The sequence below is a fragment of the Haliotis rubra genome, unplaced genomic scaffold (assembly GCF_003918875.1).
Source record: "Haliotis rubra isolate DU_JTF1 unplaced genomic scaffold, ASM391887v1 Scf794, whole genome shotgun sequence".
NCBI lineage: Eukaryota > Metazoa > Mollusca > Gastropoda > Lepetellida > Haliotidae > Haliotis > Haliotis rubra.
Genome location: NW_025767517.1, coordinates 238,329 through 255,000, shown reverse-complemented (window position 1 = coordinate 255,000; position 16,672 = coordinate 238,329).

Sequence of the window (16,672 nt, the reverse complement as noted above, 5' to 3'; positions counted from 1 at the left end):
GGAGCACAGACTTATAGCTCAGTCGGAAAACAACTTATACTCACTGACGTGATAGACGGTGTTTACTAGTTTATTAAATGACACAATTTTATGTTACATATAGAAGAACAGTTTTGAGGTAACATCTCACTCACTCACTCACTCATGTGTATGTCCACATCTTAAGAAACGTAGAGATGAACATATAATGATGATGATGATGACTGATCAATCGATGATATCTGTAGAAGCTCAATAATTATTGCCGTACAGTACAGAGAAGAGTACAACAATGTGCTGGGATCAGTAGGCAAATGTATTGGGTAATGATGATGATGATGATGATGATGATATCTGCATTCAGAGAGCAGGAAATGTATTGGTTATTCAGAGAGCAGAGCACAAGCGTTACGTCATTTATGGCTCCCTGTGTTTCAGTTCAAATGACCAAAACAAGAGGCAGGGCAGAGAACAGAGGACACAGGTAATGCCAATAGAATGTTCACATCCATCTTCTTGAAGCAAACAATAAATGGTTATTCGAAGGCGAGGTATGTGACAGGCTACACTCTAATGTACATGTATCTGTACCCAGAATATAAAGCCCACGTACAACTTACTGTACAAGTCGGTTCTAAGGCCAAATTCTCAAAAGAAGGCACGCTTTATGATAAGTACTGCTATGACCATAATGCCCACATCATTTTACATTGTGAATCTACAATGTGCCAAAGGAATCATGTTTAAATGACATTACTTGACCTACTGGATGTAGATGCACATGTATTAACTGAAATGCTAGATGATGAAGATGCCCTTGTACTCTTTTGTAGTCAAAACTATACATCCCTGGCCTCGATGAAACTGCACGGCAAACCATCATTCTACATTTTTTTTCTCTTAAAAGGATTCTTTGATGTATACTTTCTGAACTATCATTGTTGTAAATACCATATGTACATATATATGTAACTGGCTGTTGTTTTATTTATGTAATCTTCGAATATCTTTTGGAGGAAATAAAGACATTCATTCATTCATTCATTCATTCATTCATTCATTCATTCATTCATTCATTCAATTGTTCACGCCGAAAACCCGGGTTCGAATCCCCACATGGGTACAATGTGTGAAGCCCATTTCTGGTGTCCCCCGCCGTGATGTTGCTGGAATATTGCTAAAAGCGGCGTAAAACCAAACTCAGTCAGTCAGTCAGTCAGTCAGTCATTCAATTGTTAATAGATGGCGAGGTATGTGATAGCTGCGTTATGTATCTAACTTTGCAGTGTTGCTGCAACCATTTGAAGAGAATTCAAATTTCCAAGTGTATATTGTTTTGCCCTGGCATTTTCTATCAGTATTTCTTGTGAATTATTATTCAAATTATTATTCATCGACAGTGGAACGATGTATCAAATTATGTAGATTATTGCAAGTGCATCTGATATGTACAAATTTTTCTAACGTTGAAAGGTACATCTGCACCAAGTGATGTACGACTTCTTCACCTTCCGCCCACACATACTGTATGGAATTCCGCGTCTCTCACAAATGTTCTTTAAATGTGCAACATGGGAATTTTCTTGACATGTTCCAGGAAGAGAGCTGTCATTTACACGAAACTAAAGGTTTCTTAAACTTGAACTGTGTATCATTTTGTGCTCTCTGCGGGGACTTGTCAGTGTCATCATTATACTCCCATCACAATCGATGTTGGTATAACGACATAATCAGTTCTGGGGAATTTAAAGTCTACGTCATAAGATAATATCATAATTGACATTTATAACGCCCCTGTATCCACGCATTTGTGCATGCTCAAAGCGCTAAGACATTATTACCCCAGTTAACCCTAGCTGCCTGTGAGGCACTAGAAAGCTAACGGTGTTATGACTTATCCCACCGGGTACCCATTAACTGCTGGGTTAACAGAGGCAATTTCGAACAAACTCACTTGCCTAAGGTGTCACGTATGCTTCGTTGTGGCGCAGGGCTGAAGCCCTTGGAACTCTCATGTATCCGTTGGTATATGACCAGATGGTGGCCACATGAATACGTGCAAACACCTAGTTGCGGGTACAGCAACGTGCAGTGGACTTGGACAATATACTGTGACTATGTGTCCCAGTCTACCCAGCTGTGAATGGGTACCTCGTTAGGATGAGAAAGCTACAATAACTCGGTGCGCCTAGTGGCTGCAAGAGTTGTATACTCCCCAGGGAGTTGAGATAGATAATACGATGTGCCATTGAGATTGACATCCAATGATCGAGGGAATAAAATATCAGCGCCTTGAGCAAGCACTATTTGCCTGGATATGTGCGCTATATAAGTATCCTAAAATAATTAGTCAAGCTGCCGAACACGGTCACCCATCCAAGAACTCTCCGCGCCCACATTTTTTGTTACCTCATTTGTGACCTGAGCTTCATGCACAGGACCACATACCACCACCCCTGTACATACATGTACCAGCGATTTTTGCGATAAGAGTTACAGTAAAACAGACAGGGCACAGATATTCATTATTTCTAAGTTTGTGAAACTATTGATGAAGGCGTCTGCGATATACTTGAAATCTGAGTCCTTGAGTAGATGGAGCTCGTTCCACGGAGTCATCACAGTGTCTATAATATCGTCATTGGAAATACTAACGATGAACTGAAGTGCTTGAATGTGTATCAAGGACGCTTATTAGAAATATATTCATGTCTGAGACTAAGGATTAGATTTTTGATGACTAAATATTTTAAAGTACCAAAAGATTTGAAGACATCTCCTGGCATGAAAGGTTCATTGTGCTAACTGATTAATATTACAGATCCTATTTATCAGTGGTATACTTCATGCCCATAAAGTGATTCAGGTTGAAGTCATTCAGGCTAATCATTTCTTTTGTAGGTCCTGAAGACTTGTGGGGGTTAAATACCAGCTGCTTGCCGTAAGTCGACGAACAAGCAACTATGAAGGATTTTGCGTTTGTTTTTTTAACGTCGGACCCAGTAATATCCCAGCTATTGACCAAGCAATCCAGTGATCAACAGCATGAGGATCGATCTGCGCAATTGGTGAGTGAGTGAGTTGGGTTTTACGCCGCTTTTAGCAATGTTCCAGCAATATCACGGCGGGGCACACCAGAAATGGGCGTCGCACAGTGTCCCCATGTGGGGAATCGAACCCGGGTCTTCGGCGTGACGAGCGAACGCTTTAACCACTAGGCTACCCCACCGCCCCTCTTCGCAATTGGGATACAATGACATGTGTCAGCGAGCCTGACCACTCGATCCCGCCTATTACGGCAAGCATGGGTTGCTGAAGACCAATTCTTTGAAGGATTGAGGTCTAGCCATAATGTCTAATTTTGTCTTCGCGATTTCCAGTGATGACGTCATAAACAACTGATGTCACTCCGGCCATTACGTCATGAGGCCGGTGATGAGGGAAACCTTAAGTGTGAGTGCGACATTGTAATGGATAACCCCAAGTGGACATAAGGTATTCAGAAACCAGCTCTTTGGAAGTTTACGGCTTTTATTCATTACGACGACTTCAGTGTCCAGATTAACATGAAACATAGTTTGCCGAATAAAATCGGAAACAAATTTAAAAACTGAATAAAACAAAATTCTGGAATGTTTTCTAAATAGCCGAGATTGTATGGCCGCATGGATGTGTGGCAAATGGTTTCCGTTTCAAATGCTTTGCCTTTCGTGTCCATGCCTTGCGCTTTGAAGTATTCGTATAACATGCAAATGTCGTCGGTAATGATAAATATTAACCTTCTCGTGATTGAATAATTAGAGAGAGAGAGAAAACAAACCTAAACATTCTGACATCCACTTGTAGATTAGTTCGTAGAAAGGTCGTTCTGACATGACTTACTAGTAATTGAGATCTCCTCAGATGTAGCTGTAGCAAAAACTAACATGTGATTCTAATGAGAGTGGGCAATATGATTTTTTGATCAAATCCTTATAATCGCTGGGAGTTTGCGGAGACTGAATGATATTCAGACCCGTGCAAAAAGTATTCGGACACTTGAGGTAATTTCTATAGACTGATATGTTATTTCAGTGTAGCATAAGTAATTTTCATGAAGTGAGTTTAGGATGCCGGATCTTTGTAAAATTTGGCAGGCAAATATGAAATCATCTCTGCTCTGCGCGCATAATTTCAGTTCAGTTTTCTGACCACTACTTAACTAATGTCATCACATTGATCAACTTACGTATGGTTCCACAATGCACAATCCCATAGGCCGCCATGTTAAATGAGTTCACGGCACTGTACATATGTTGATTAAATTGTTGCAATTCGATAAATAAGCAACGGAAAATTAAACAGAAATTATGTGATTGTAGGTAAGATGATTCCTCACAAATGTGCACAATTTTACTTGATCTTACGAAAATGAAATTAATGAACATTATTTATGCTACACAAAATTAACATGTCTATGGCAATTACGTCAAGTGTCCGAATACTTTTTGCACGACTCTGTACGTTGTATGCATCGGCTCAGGTACACGACCAAACAGAGGGTTCTAAACACTCGGGACGTCAGTCCCACTCAACCCCAAACTCTTGGGGATGTGTGTTCGAGATCTCGTGAAAGAAAACTTCACGCCCTGTAGCAACCGAAAAAAAATAATAAAAAAACCCACGAGGCTTCTGTTGAAAGAAAGACAAGAAACCTGCCCTTTAGGAACATCTTAAAAATTCCCGACCACTACGTCTCCGGGTAACATCCTACCCTAACATCTCCACAGCATCATCGGTCGCTGGAAAAAGAGGAATTTTCAAGAAACGATTTAAATCTGACGAAAGAAGACGTGCATAAAAAGAATCCAAGACATCTAACTACCCAGCGTGAACATCAATGGGCTTTAATCATATCAACAACAAAAAGCGACCATGTTGATTGCCTTATTGTTGTTGTTTACAGCTTCTGGCGGTCACACTGAGCCCTATCGCTGTACCTTCACTGTATTCCTGTCTCGTCAGTCTCAATATCATTTTATCTTCACACATAAATCCTGCCTTGTGTAAACATGACATACATTACTCAGTATTCAGCTGATGTAGGGGCCAGATGTAGCTCTGAAACGTCGTTAACAAGTACAAACCAAGTTGTAACCCAGAAAAAAGGTTACTCAATGACATAAGGGCTGTACCTTCTTGTTTTTTTCCGACTTCTAAATACCTGGCCACTTGTCGATGGTTTGATATGGAGTGTGTGTCTTTCGCCATATTTTCCAATAAAATTGCTATATTTTAGGCACCTTGCATCATGTCCTTCTCAAGTCATATAAACAGCCATTTCGCTGTCAAATACTCGAAATGCCTAAAATACAGAGACCGGTAATAATATGTTTGGTCAAGATGTCGTTCTATAGTCTATCAGTTGTCTACCACTAGCACATATAGTCTATCAGTTGTCTACCACTAGCACATCTCTCCTCGGGCGATTTTAGCAACATTCTAGCAATATCACGATGGGCGACACCAGAAATCGTTTTCACTTAATGCACCCACGTTGAGAATCGAACCCGACCTTTGGCGTGACGAGAAAAACTTAGGCCAAACCACCATCGTTCCAGGGTGTACTTTAATTTCAAAACTCTCTGGCATCAGTGAGTGAGTCTAGTTTTAAGCCGTTTTCAGTAACAGTCAAGCTACATCACGTCAGTAAACAACAATAATGTTTTTTTCTAATTGTACTTATGTTGGTAATTAAACCCGGACATACGTTGTAACGCGCTAAAACCTACACCACTTGACTACCAAACAACATCTTTTCAGACACCGCACACTTCGGCAGATGCCATCATTGTCATTTTATTACCAAGAATATTTTTATAGAATCTCCAAGAGGACAATGGCATTGTAAAATATAACACGGTCGCGCTGTCGTTGTTGTTGCAGTTGTCAGACGCTCACGACGCGTCCTCACTAAAATACGTTTGAGTGGCGATACGGACAGAGATGGATGGACCTGCCACAACGCTGCAGTCCCTGGAGAAATCATATATGCTACAACAATATCAATCACAAAACATCAATATTTTTCCAAAAACGGAGCTTTTTTATTAATTATGAACGAGAAACACAGTATGTGATTCGGGTCAGACATGAGATGGTATCTGCTGTAGCGCTCCAAGAGATTGTTCGCTGAATAATTTACGATGCATATGTCATTTGGATGCTCCCAGAGTAGGAGATGTGCGGGGTATTATTAATGGCCCGTTCCCGGTGCTCTCCCGAATAATGGGATTAATTTTTGAACTGATTCGTTGTGTCTTGCACTGGGATTTATACAGCAACACTCGGGGGTAACCCGAGACCAATACCTCGGGCGCTACAAACTCCTAAAACCTGTCTACAAAAGTGCAGACTGTATTTCTCTGAATACTATGTTAAACTATTATGCATGAGGTTTATCTGACAGATTCAAGTAACCGTTAATCACTCGTACATTTTATTTACAAAATACGTTGATATTTAAGAAAATGATACGAAATAATAGAAATTATGTCTAGGAACAAATAAGTTATTCATCATCGGATAAGGTACATGTAAAATCGGTTAAGGCACTTAAAAGTCATGGTAGCTGCGTTGTTAAAGCGTTTGATCACCACGTCGATGGCCCGGGTTCAATTCCCCACATGGGTAAATGTATTCAGCTGAATTCTCTGGCCAGCCGAACACTATCGCTGTATATACATACATTTATATTGCTACTATTCTATGCTTGTTTTAATGGGGGAAATGTTTCTAATAAAAAAATAAATAAATGAATCGATCTGGAACCAATCTGTTATTAAAATTGTATTTATTTACAATTTATAACACACGCAATGCTCAACAAACCATATATGATTAGACATACATTAAATAAATACAAACTAAAAGTCACATTCTTTGACAGTGCTCAATCACTATTCATTTGACGACTTGCAGCAATCTCTTCATTTTGCATGTAACGTCTTTATTTCAGTTCAGTATCATTCACGCCTGTAGGTTGGTGCCAACGCCGAAGTGCTACTAGGTCTGCCATCGCGGAGTCCGGCGCATGCGCAGTGGCATTATTAGTTGCATTATCAAGTGATAGATCACTAAGCCGATTGGTTTCAGTGAAATTAATTTCCTCTGAACAAGAACCTGTGTTGTAGCCTGCGAGCAGTAGGGTCGCCTCTTAATGTAATTAAGTAGTAGAGGCAAGTCTCACAGTTTCACCATTCCTTTGCTGTGTGTGGACATGCCTCCGGATATTTATGTAACAGTATTTGGCGTCACCTTGTATCACTGTTCCCGACCGACACGACTGGTGTGAGGAGAAGTGTGATATTCCGTGACATGTATTGTCTGAAGATTCCATTAAATCCTGCCAAGTTTTTTTGTAAATGCTCTTTTTTTCATTTGGTGTTATGGTCATTTTACCAAATGTCAGGTCTTATAAGCGTGTTTTGTTTTGATATATTCTTTCGATATCATCAATAAAGAATATACTATTGATTTCACTTAAACAAGACTTAATTCTTATATTTGCAAACATCATCAGTGCATTCTTGAATATTTGGATATTTCTTAATGAAGACTATAGTTTCTATAAAATGTTAAACTGCCTAACTAAAGAGAATCTGATGCTTTTGCATCAAATTTGTTAATAAATAAAACGATTTCTTCGTGGTTACTTTGGTTGGATATGCAGTAATATAACTGGATCATCTCAATATTCTGGACCCTTTTAAACCGGAAACCTTTCATTACGGATGTTTACTATTCAAAACCTAAAACGAGTTGACTTTTTGTCGAGGAAGAGGAGTCACTGATAACAGTCCCGAAATACGGCGCTTAACAGAAGAAATAGATACAAGGTGTTGCTTGTTGGATGGGCAATTTCTTGTAGATCCTCACATCTAGTTACCCTTGCATTTACCAGTGTGTGTACATGAGGCACGTGGCCATATATGTATATATCTGGCGTAAAATCAGTCACAAATGGTTTTCAATGACATTCTCTATGGCGTGCCATCAGATTCCATGTTGCAGTGCCTGGTACACGTGGGTGAAGCGAAGTGCTTTAGTGTCAAGATCAAGATCATTTCACTTACAGAGCACTGTATAAGTTGAAGGAGTGTTTGTCTCTTCTGCACCATGTCTCTTCAGCATCATGTGTCTCTAGCCTCAAGTCTCTCCAGAATCATGTCTGCAAAATATCACGTCACGTCACTCTGACAGAACCCTGTGTCTGCAGCCTTCTGTCTTTTAAGCATTGTGTCTCTCCTGCCTCATGCTTATTCAGCATCACGTCTCTCCAGCATACTGTGTCTCCTTCATCCTGTCTCTCCTGCATCATTTCAGCAGCCTTTGTCGCCAGCCTTATACCTAACCAGCATCACGTCTCTCCAGCATACTGTGTCTCCTTCATCCTGTCTCTCCTGCATCATTTCAGCAGCCTTTGTCGCCAGCCTTATACCTAACCAGCATCACGTCTCTCCAGCACACTGAGTCTCCTTCACCCTGTCTCTCCTGCATCATTTCAGCAGCCTTTGTCGCCAGCCTTATACCTAACCAGCATCACGTCTCTCCAGCATCAGTGTCTCCTTCATCCTGTCTCTCCTGCATCATTTCAGCAGCCTTTGTCGCCAGCCTTATACCTAACCAGCATCACGTCTCTCCAGCATACTGTGTCTCCTTCACTCTGTCTCTCCTGCATCATTTCAGCAGCCTTTGTCGCCAGCCTTATACCTAACCAGCATCACGTCTCTCCAGCATACTGAGTCTCCTTCACTCTGTCTCTCCTGCATCATTTCAGCAGCCTTTGTCGCCAGCCTTATACCTAACCAGCATCACGTCTCTCCAGCATACTGTGTCTCCTTCACTCTGTCTCTCCTGCATCATTTCAGCAGCCTTTGTCGCCAGCCTTATACCTAACCAGCATCACGTCTCTCCAGCATACTGTGTCTCCTTCACCCTGTCTCTCCTGCATCATTTCAGCAGCCTTTGTCGCCAGCCTTATACCTAACCAGCATCACGTCTCTCCAGCATACTGAGTCTCCTTCACTCTGTCTCTCCTGCATTATTTCAGCAGCCTTTGTCGCCAGCCTTATACCTAACCAGCATCACGTCTCTCCAGCATACTGTGTCTCCTTCACCCTGTCTCTCCTGCATCATTTCAGCAGCCTTTGTCGCCAGCCTTATACCTAACCAGCATCACGTCTCTCCAGCATACTGTGTCTCCTTCACCCTGTCTCTCCTGCATCATTTCAGCAGCCTTTGTCGCCAGCCTTATACCTAACCAGCCTCATGTCTCTCCAGCATTCTGTGTCTCCTTCACTCTGTCTCTCCTGCATCATTTCAGCAGCCTTTGTCGCCAGCCTTATACCTAACCAGCATCACGTCTCTCCAGCATACTGTGTCTCCTTCACCCTGTCTTTCCTGCATCATTTCAGCAGCCTTTGTCGCCAGCCTTATACCTAACCAGCATCACGTCTCTCCAGCATACTGTGTCTCCTTCACCCCTGTCTCTCCTGCATCATTTCAGCAGCCTTTGTCGCCAGCCTTATACCTAACCAGCATCACGTCTCTCCAGCATACTGAGTCTCCTTCACTCTGTCTCTCCTGCATCATTTCAGCAGCCTTTGTCGCCAGCCTTATACCTAACCAGCATCACGTCTCTCCAGCATACTGTGTCTCCTTCACCCTGTCTCTCCTGCATCATTTCAGCAGCCTTTGTCGCCAGCCTTATACCTAACCAGCATCACGTCTCTCCAGCATACTGTGTCTCCTTCACTCTGTCTCTCTTGCATCATTTCAGCAGCCTTTGTCGCCAGCCTTATACCTAACCAGCATCACGTCTCTCCAGCATCAGTGTCTCCTTCATCCTGTCTCTCCTGCATCATTTCAGCAGCATTTGTCGCCAACCTTATACCTAACCATCATCACGTCTCTCCAGCATCAGTGTCTCCTTCATCCTGTCTCTCCTGCATCATTTCAGCAGCCTTTGTCGCCAGCCTTATACCTAACCAGCATCATGTCTCCCCAGCACACTGTGTCTCCAGCATCTTCACTCCTGACCTCCCGTTTCTCCAACATCACGTCTCTCCAGCACCCTGTGTCTCCACTCTTCTGTAAATCAATCATCGCTTCTCTCCTGCCCCATGTCTATCTAGCAGACTGTGTCTCCAACTTCATGTCTGCCAAGCATCACGTCAACACGGCAGAATGTCTCTCCAGCATTCGGTCTCTATAACACTCTGTGTCACCAGTATTATGCCTATCCATCATAATGTCTCTCCAGCTTCGTTTCCCTTCTGCCTCCTGTCTCCAGAACACTGTGTCGCAAGCATGATGTGTCTGGAGTATCCGTTGTCTCCAGCATCCTGTGTCTCCAGCATCACGTCTCTCCCCATACCATGTATCCTGACTCTCCAGCATTCTGTGCCTCCAGATCCATATCTCTCCAGCATCCTGCAACTCCAGGATCACGTCTCCCCAGCATCCTGTATCTTCGGCTTCACGTCTCTTCAGCAACCCTGAAACTCCTGCATCACGTCTCTCCAGCATCCTGTATCTCCTGCATCACGTCTCTCCAGCATCCTGTATCTCCTGCATCACATCTCTTCAGCATCCTGTATCTCCAGGATCACGTCTCTCCAGCATCCTGCAACTCCAGGATCACGTCTCTCCAGCATCCTGTATCTCCGGCATCACGTCTCTCCAGCATCCTGTATCTCCGGCATCACGTCTCTCCAGCATCCTGTATCTCCAGCATCACGTCTCTCCAGCATCCTGTATCTCCAGCATCACGTCTCTCCAGCATCCTGCCACTCCAGGATCACGTCTCCCCAGCATCCTGTATCTCCGGCATCACGTCTCTCCAGCATCCTGTATCTCCGGCATCACGTCTCTCCAGCATACTGTGTCTCCTTCACTCTGTCTCTCCTGCATCATTTCAGCAGCCTTTGTCGCCAGCCTTATACCTAACCAGCATCACGTCTCTCCAGCATACTGTGTCTCCAGCATCATCACTCCTGACCTCCCGTTTCTCCAACATCACGTCTCTCCAGCACCCTGTGTCTCCACTCTTCTGTAAATCAATCATCGCTTCTCTCCTGCCCCAAGTCTATCTAGCAGACTGTGTCTCCAACTTCATGTCTGCCAAGCATCACGTCAACACGGCAGAATGTCTCTCCAGTATCATGTCTCTCCAGCATTCGGTCTCTATAACACTCTGTGTCTCCAGTATTATGCCTATCCATCATAATGTCTCTCCAGCTTCGTTTCCCTTCTGCCTCCTGTCTCCAGAACACTTTGTCGCAAGCATGATGTGTCTGGAGTATCCGTTGTCTCCAGCATCCTGTGTCTCCAGCATCCGGTGTCTCCAGCATCACGTCTCTCCCCATATCATGTATCCTGACTTTCCAGCATTCTGTGTCTCCAGATCCATATCTCTCCAGCATCCTGCAACTCCAGGATCACGTCTCCCCAGCATCCTGTATCTTCGGCTTCACGTCTCTTCAGCAACCTGAAACTTCAGGATCACGTCTCCCCAGCATCCTGTATCTCCTGCATCACGTCTCCCCAGCAACCTGTATCTCCGGAATCACGTCTCTTCAGCAACCTGAAACTCCTGCATCACGTCTCTCCAGCATCCTGCATCTCCGGCATCACGTCTCTTCAGAATCCTGCAACTCCAGGATCACGTCTCCCCAGCAACCTGTATCTCCGGCATCACGTCTCCCCAGCATCCTGTATCTCCAGCATCACGTCTCTCCAGCATCCTGTATCTCCGGCATCACGTCTCTCCAGCATCCTGCAACTCCAGCATCACGTCTCTTCAGCATCCTGTATCTCCGGCATCACGTCTCTTCAGCATCCTGCAACTCCAGGATCACGTCTCCCCAGCAACCTGAAACTCCTGCATCACGTCTCTCCAGCATCCTGCATCTCCGGCATCACGTCTCTTCAGCATCCTGCAACTCCAGGATCACGTCTCCCCAGCATCCTGTATCTCCGGCATCACGTCTCCCCAGCATCCTGTATCTCCAGCATCACGTCTCTCCAGCATCCTGTATCTCCGGCATCACGTCTCTCCAGCATCCTGCAACTCCAGCATCACGTCTCTTCAGCATCCTGTATCTCCGGCATCACGTCTCTTCAGCATCCTGCAACTCCAGGATCACGTCTCCCCAGCAACCTGAAACTCCTGCATCACGTCTCTCCAGCATCCTGCATCTCCGGCATCACGTCTCTTCAGCATCCTGCAACTCCAGGATCACGTCTCCCCAGCATCCTGTATCTCCGGCATCACGTCTCCCCAGCATCCTGTATCTCCAGCATCACGTCTCTCCAGCATCCTGTATCTCCGGCATCACGTCTCTCCAGCATCCTGCAACTCCAGCATCACGTCTCCCCAGCATCCTGTATCTCCGGCATGACGTCTCTCCAGCATCCTGCAACTCCAGGATCACGTCTCCCCAGCATCCTGTATCTTCGGCATCACGTCACTTCAGCAACCTGAAACTCCTGCATCGCGTCCCTCCAGCATCCTGTATCTCTAGCATCACGTCTCTCCAGCAGTATGTGTCTCCGTATCCTGACTACAGCATATTGTGTCTCCAGAATCATGTCTTTCCAGCATCACGTCTCCGCAGCATCACGCCTCTGTAGTGTCACGTCTCTCCAACATCTTGTGTCTCATCTTTCCAGCATTAACTGTCCCAGCATCAAGTCTCCCAGTATTTTGCATAACTACGTTTGAGGCGTCAAGGAGACAGCATCAGGTGTCCCCTGTACATCCAGAACACTGAGTTCATATTCGAACACACTCGCTCCTTACAGCCGACGACTGCTGATTAGAAGAAGAAAAGAGTTAAACCTATTTGGCCATTACGTATCTATATATACACATGTCTGATGAACGCCGGGCATGTGCCATGTCAGAAATAGTGTCATTTTATTGATTTATGGGGATCGTATTTCGTTTTGACAGCTTGATTCCATTCTATCTAATCTTGTGTGGCAAAGACGCAGTTTAACCTATTTGCATCATCTCAATAATAAACTCCTCGAGTCATTGTCGTCAGTGGGTCAATCTGCAACACGTTATTTTAGATTTTGTTGTTTAAATAAAGATATGTTTTCAGTCATGGCAAAGAAATCGGATTGTGTCGATCTAATTCAACAGTTTGAGGGGCAGTGGGGTAGCATAGTGGTCAAACCGTTCGTTTGTCACGCAGAAGACCCGTGTTTCTGTTCATCACATGGGTACAGACCCGTGAAGATCCGGGGTAGAATAGGTCTTCAGCAACCCATGCTTGCCACTAAAGGCGACTATGCTTGTCGTAAGAGGCGACTAACGGGATCGGGTGGTCAGGCTCGCTGACTAGTTAACACATGTCATCGGTTCCCAATTGCGCAGATCGATGCTCATGCTGTTGATCACTGGATTGTCTGGTCCAGACTCGATTATTTACAGACCGCCGCCATATAGCTGGAATATTGCTGATTGCGGCGTAAAACTAAACTCACTCACTCACATGGGTACAACGTGTAAAGCCCATTTCTGGTATCCCCCGACGTGATATTGCTGGCACATATAGCTAAAAGCGGCCTAAAACCCACTCACTCATGCAAATTGAATGCATTAGTACATGCATATTTGCTCTCAGTGCACATCGTAGATCAATGGTATGTGTTACATGATATATGCATTCTGCTTTCTGTATACTGGCAAAAAGTATCTTAGTAATAGAATAATAGATTTGATACGTTTTAGATAGACATAAGCTATTGAGCGTATTGATATCACACTTTTGTCAAATAATTCATGTTTTCCATGTCTTTATAAACCTTTCGAGGACAGCGCATGTCTTCTCAGTTGTATATTGCAATCCTGCATTATCATTTTAATTGTTGAAGCTGAAACGGAAAAAAAATAATACCCTGGAAAGCCGAGGGGCACAATAAGGGCTGGCGGTATATAACGTTCTTGAGCTCCATGTTACTACGAGGGTTCTCGCGTTAGTTTTTGTTTTACTTGATTTTGCAAATTCAAGCTTTGGCGTCACATTTTATATGTTTGTTGTTTAACGCCGCACTCAATACCAGTCCAGATCCATGAACGCGGTCTGTATGGAGACGAGTCTGGACGAGACAATCAAGTAAGTGACATGGATACGATGACAGGTGGCAACTAGGTGAGCGAGCCTGATCACCCGATGATGTTTATCGCTTCATACGACAAGAATTGGTTAATGGAGACAGATTCTAACCTGGCTCTATTAGAGGAACCGGTTTAACTGGTCAAACTAGTTTTTATCAACACATGATTGTGGTAAGATGGGGTCTAACGAGATCTCTGAGCACATGATGATACATCAAAGTCATGTCTCTACGCCGGCACGTGTCTCCAGCATTGTGTCCCTCCAGGTAGGATAGTGTGACGTGTCTCCAGCATAGTGTCCCTCCAGGTAGGATAGTGTAACGTGTCTCCAGCATTGTGTCCCTCCAGGTAGGATAGTGTGACGTGTCTCCAGCATAGTGTCCCTCCAGGTAGGATAGTGTGACGTGTCTCCAGCATTGTGTCCCTCCAGGTAGGATAGTGTGACGTGTCTCCAGCATTGTGTCCCTCCAGGTAGGATAGTGTAACGTGTCTCCAGCATTGTGTCCCTCCAGGTAGGATAGTGTGACGGTGAACACCAAATGGTGTTCATGGTTTCAATCAGTGGCTGTTCTGTTTCGCAATAACTGGCTGGAGTGAATACACAACTGCTCAAATAGACCTTGCACATTAGACAGTAAACTCTGAAAAATAAAATAAAACACGTTCCAGAATGAATGTTTAAAAACATATATACTGAACCACAAAAGAAACGCCACTTTTCAAAACCGAATGAATTTTATTGTTCTTGCAAGGTGACGTTTTTATTATGATTGTACCGTTTTGTTAACATGTTTTTTAATCCAAATTGACAGACGTGGTAAAAGGTTACGTATGACATTCGTGAAAATGTAAATGCACGTGAATGATCGTGACAACCCTAGCAATGAAAGCGAGTCCCAAACCAAATTCTTGTTTTAACACAATCGCCATGCCACGATTTACTAGAGATCAGAAGAACCAAGCCTTGGGACGACTGCAAGTTAGTAAGACTGCACGGTGGGTAGCCAATCATTTCAATGTTCATGTTAGCACAAACTACCGAGTTAGGCCACTAACATCATCCAAGGCCTTCAGTAACATCACAACGTCAACATCGACAGATTGTGTGCAATCATCTGCAGGATTGCTTCACCAGAGCGACGGAAACAACATGTCAGACCATTTGGACTCCCAACAGACCCATTAGTGCTGATACAGTGCTTCGACGTTTGTGCGGAAGAAACTTCTGCTGCCATAGACCATAATCATAGTCCTGTCCTCACCGCTCGTCACCGCCAAAACCGACTGCAATGGGCAACTCAACATCGAAATTGGCGTTATCAACAATGGAGAACTGTGCTTTTTTTCTGATGAAAACCGATATTGTGTTTCGACAGCCGATGGCAGAGTGAGAGTACGGCGAAGGCGTGGGGAACGGTTTTTCCAGTTAGTGTATTGCTGAAAGAGACCAAGCATCATGGTGTGGGGTGCAATCGGTCTGAACCAGAGAGCTGGCCAAGTAGTGTTCCAGAATCCAGGACGAGGAACTGGCGTGTCAGCTGCTCACTATATCGACCAAGTCATAAGGACACACATTGTACCACATTTTGGACGTCACAGAAATCACATCTTCCAGCAAGACAACGCTCGTGCCCACACTGCCAGAGCAACACTGGGCTTCCTAAGGCAACATGCCATCCAAATCCTACAATAGCCTGCACTCAGTCCAGATTTAAATCCTATAGAACACGTTTGGGGCGAGATTCAAAGGATAATTAATGACCTCCAACAAAGGCCAACAACTGCGGCTGGACTCAATCAGGCACTTCGCAGAGTATGGCCACAAGTGCCTATGGTTTTCATCAACCAGCTAATTCCTTCCATGTACAGGCGATGCATCGCCCTCATCGATGTCCATGGAGGCCACACATGATACTGACTTTGAAGTTTCCTAATGGTACCATTTCTGTTTTTTTGTTTGTTTGTGTAAACTCTAAATGTGATTCCCGAAAATGCGTTAACCATAATTGTCAAGTTTGAACTCAATCCTCCGTTTTGACTGTTAAATATAGCGAATGAAGATGTATATTTTACGGAACCTCTATCGGTGTAGCGTTTCTTTTGCGGTTCAGTATATGACATGAGAATGAAAAAAGGTTTATATATCTTACAGCTACATATTCAAGAACGAATGTATTATTTATAAACATTTAGTCTGGGACCCGTTATTACGTCACTACTGAGTGCCGACTGCTTTCGTCCGTTAAGTACGTTAATTATTAAGGCACATCGTAGTCAGGACCCGTTCTGTCCGTGTTGTCATCAATCCGGTAACTGTTATTAGAACACGTTCATAGTCCGGACCTGTTCAGCCAATGTAATCGCCTGTTGGGGCGGTGGGGTAGCCTAAAGGTTAACGCGTTCGCTTGTAACGCCGAAGACCCGGGCTGGATTCAACTCATGGGTACAACGTGTGAAGCCTATTTCTGGTGTACCCCGCCGTGAAATTGGTGGTATATTGCTAAAAGGCGATATAAAAACTCA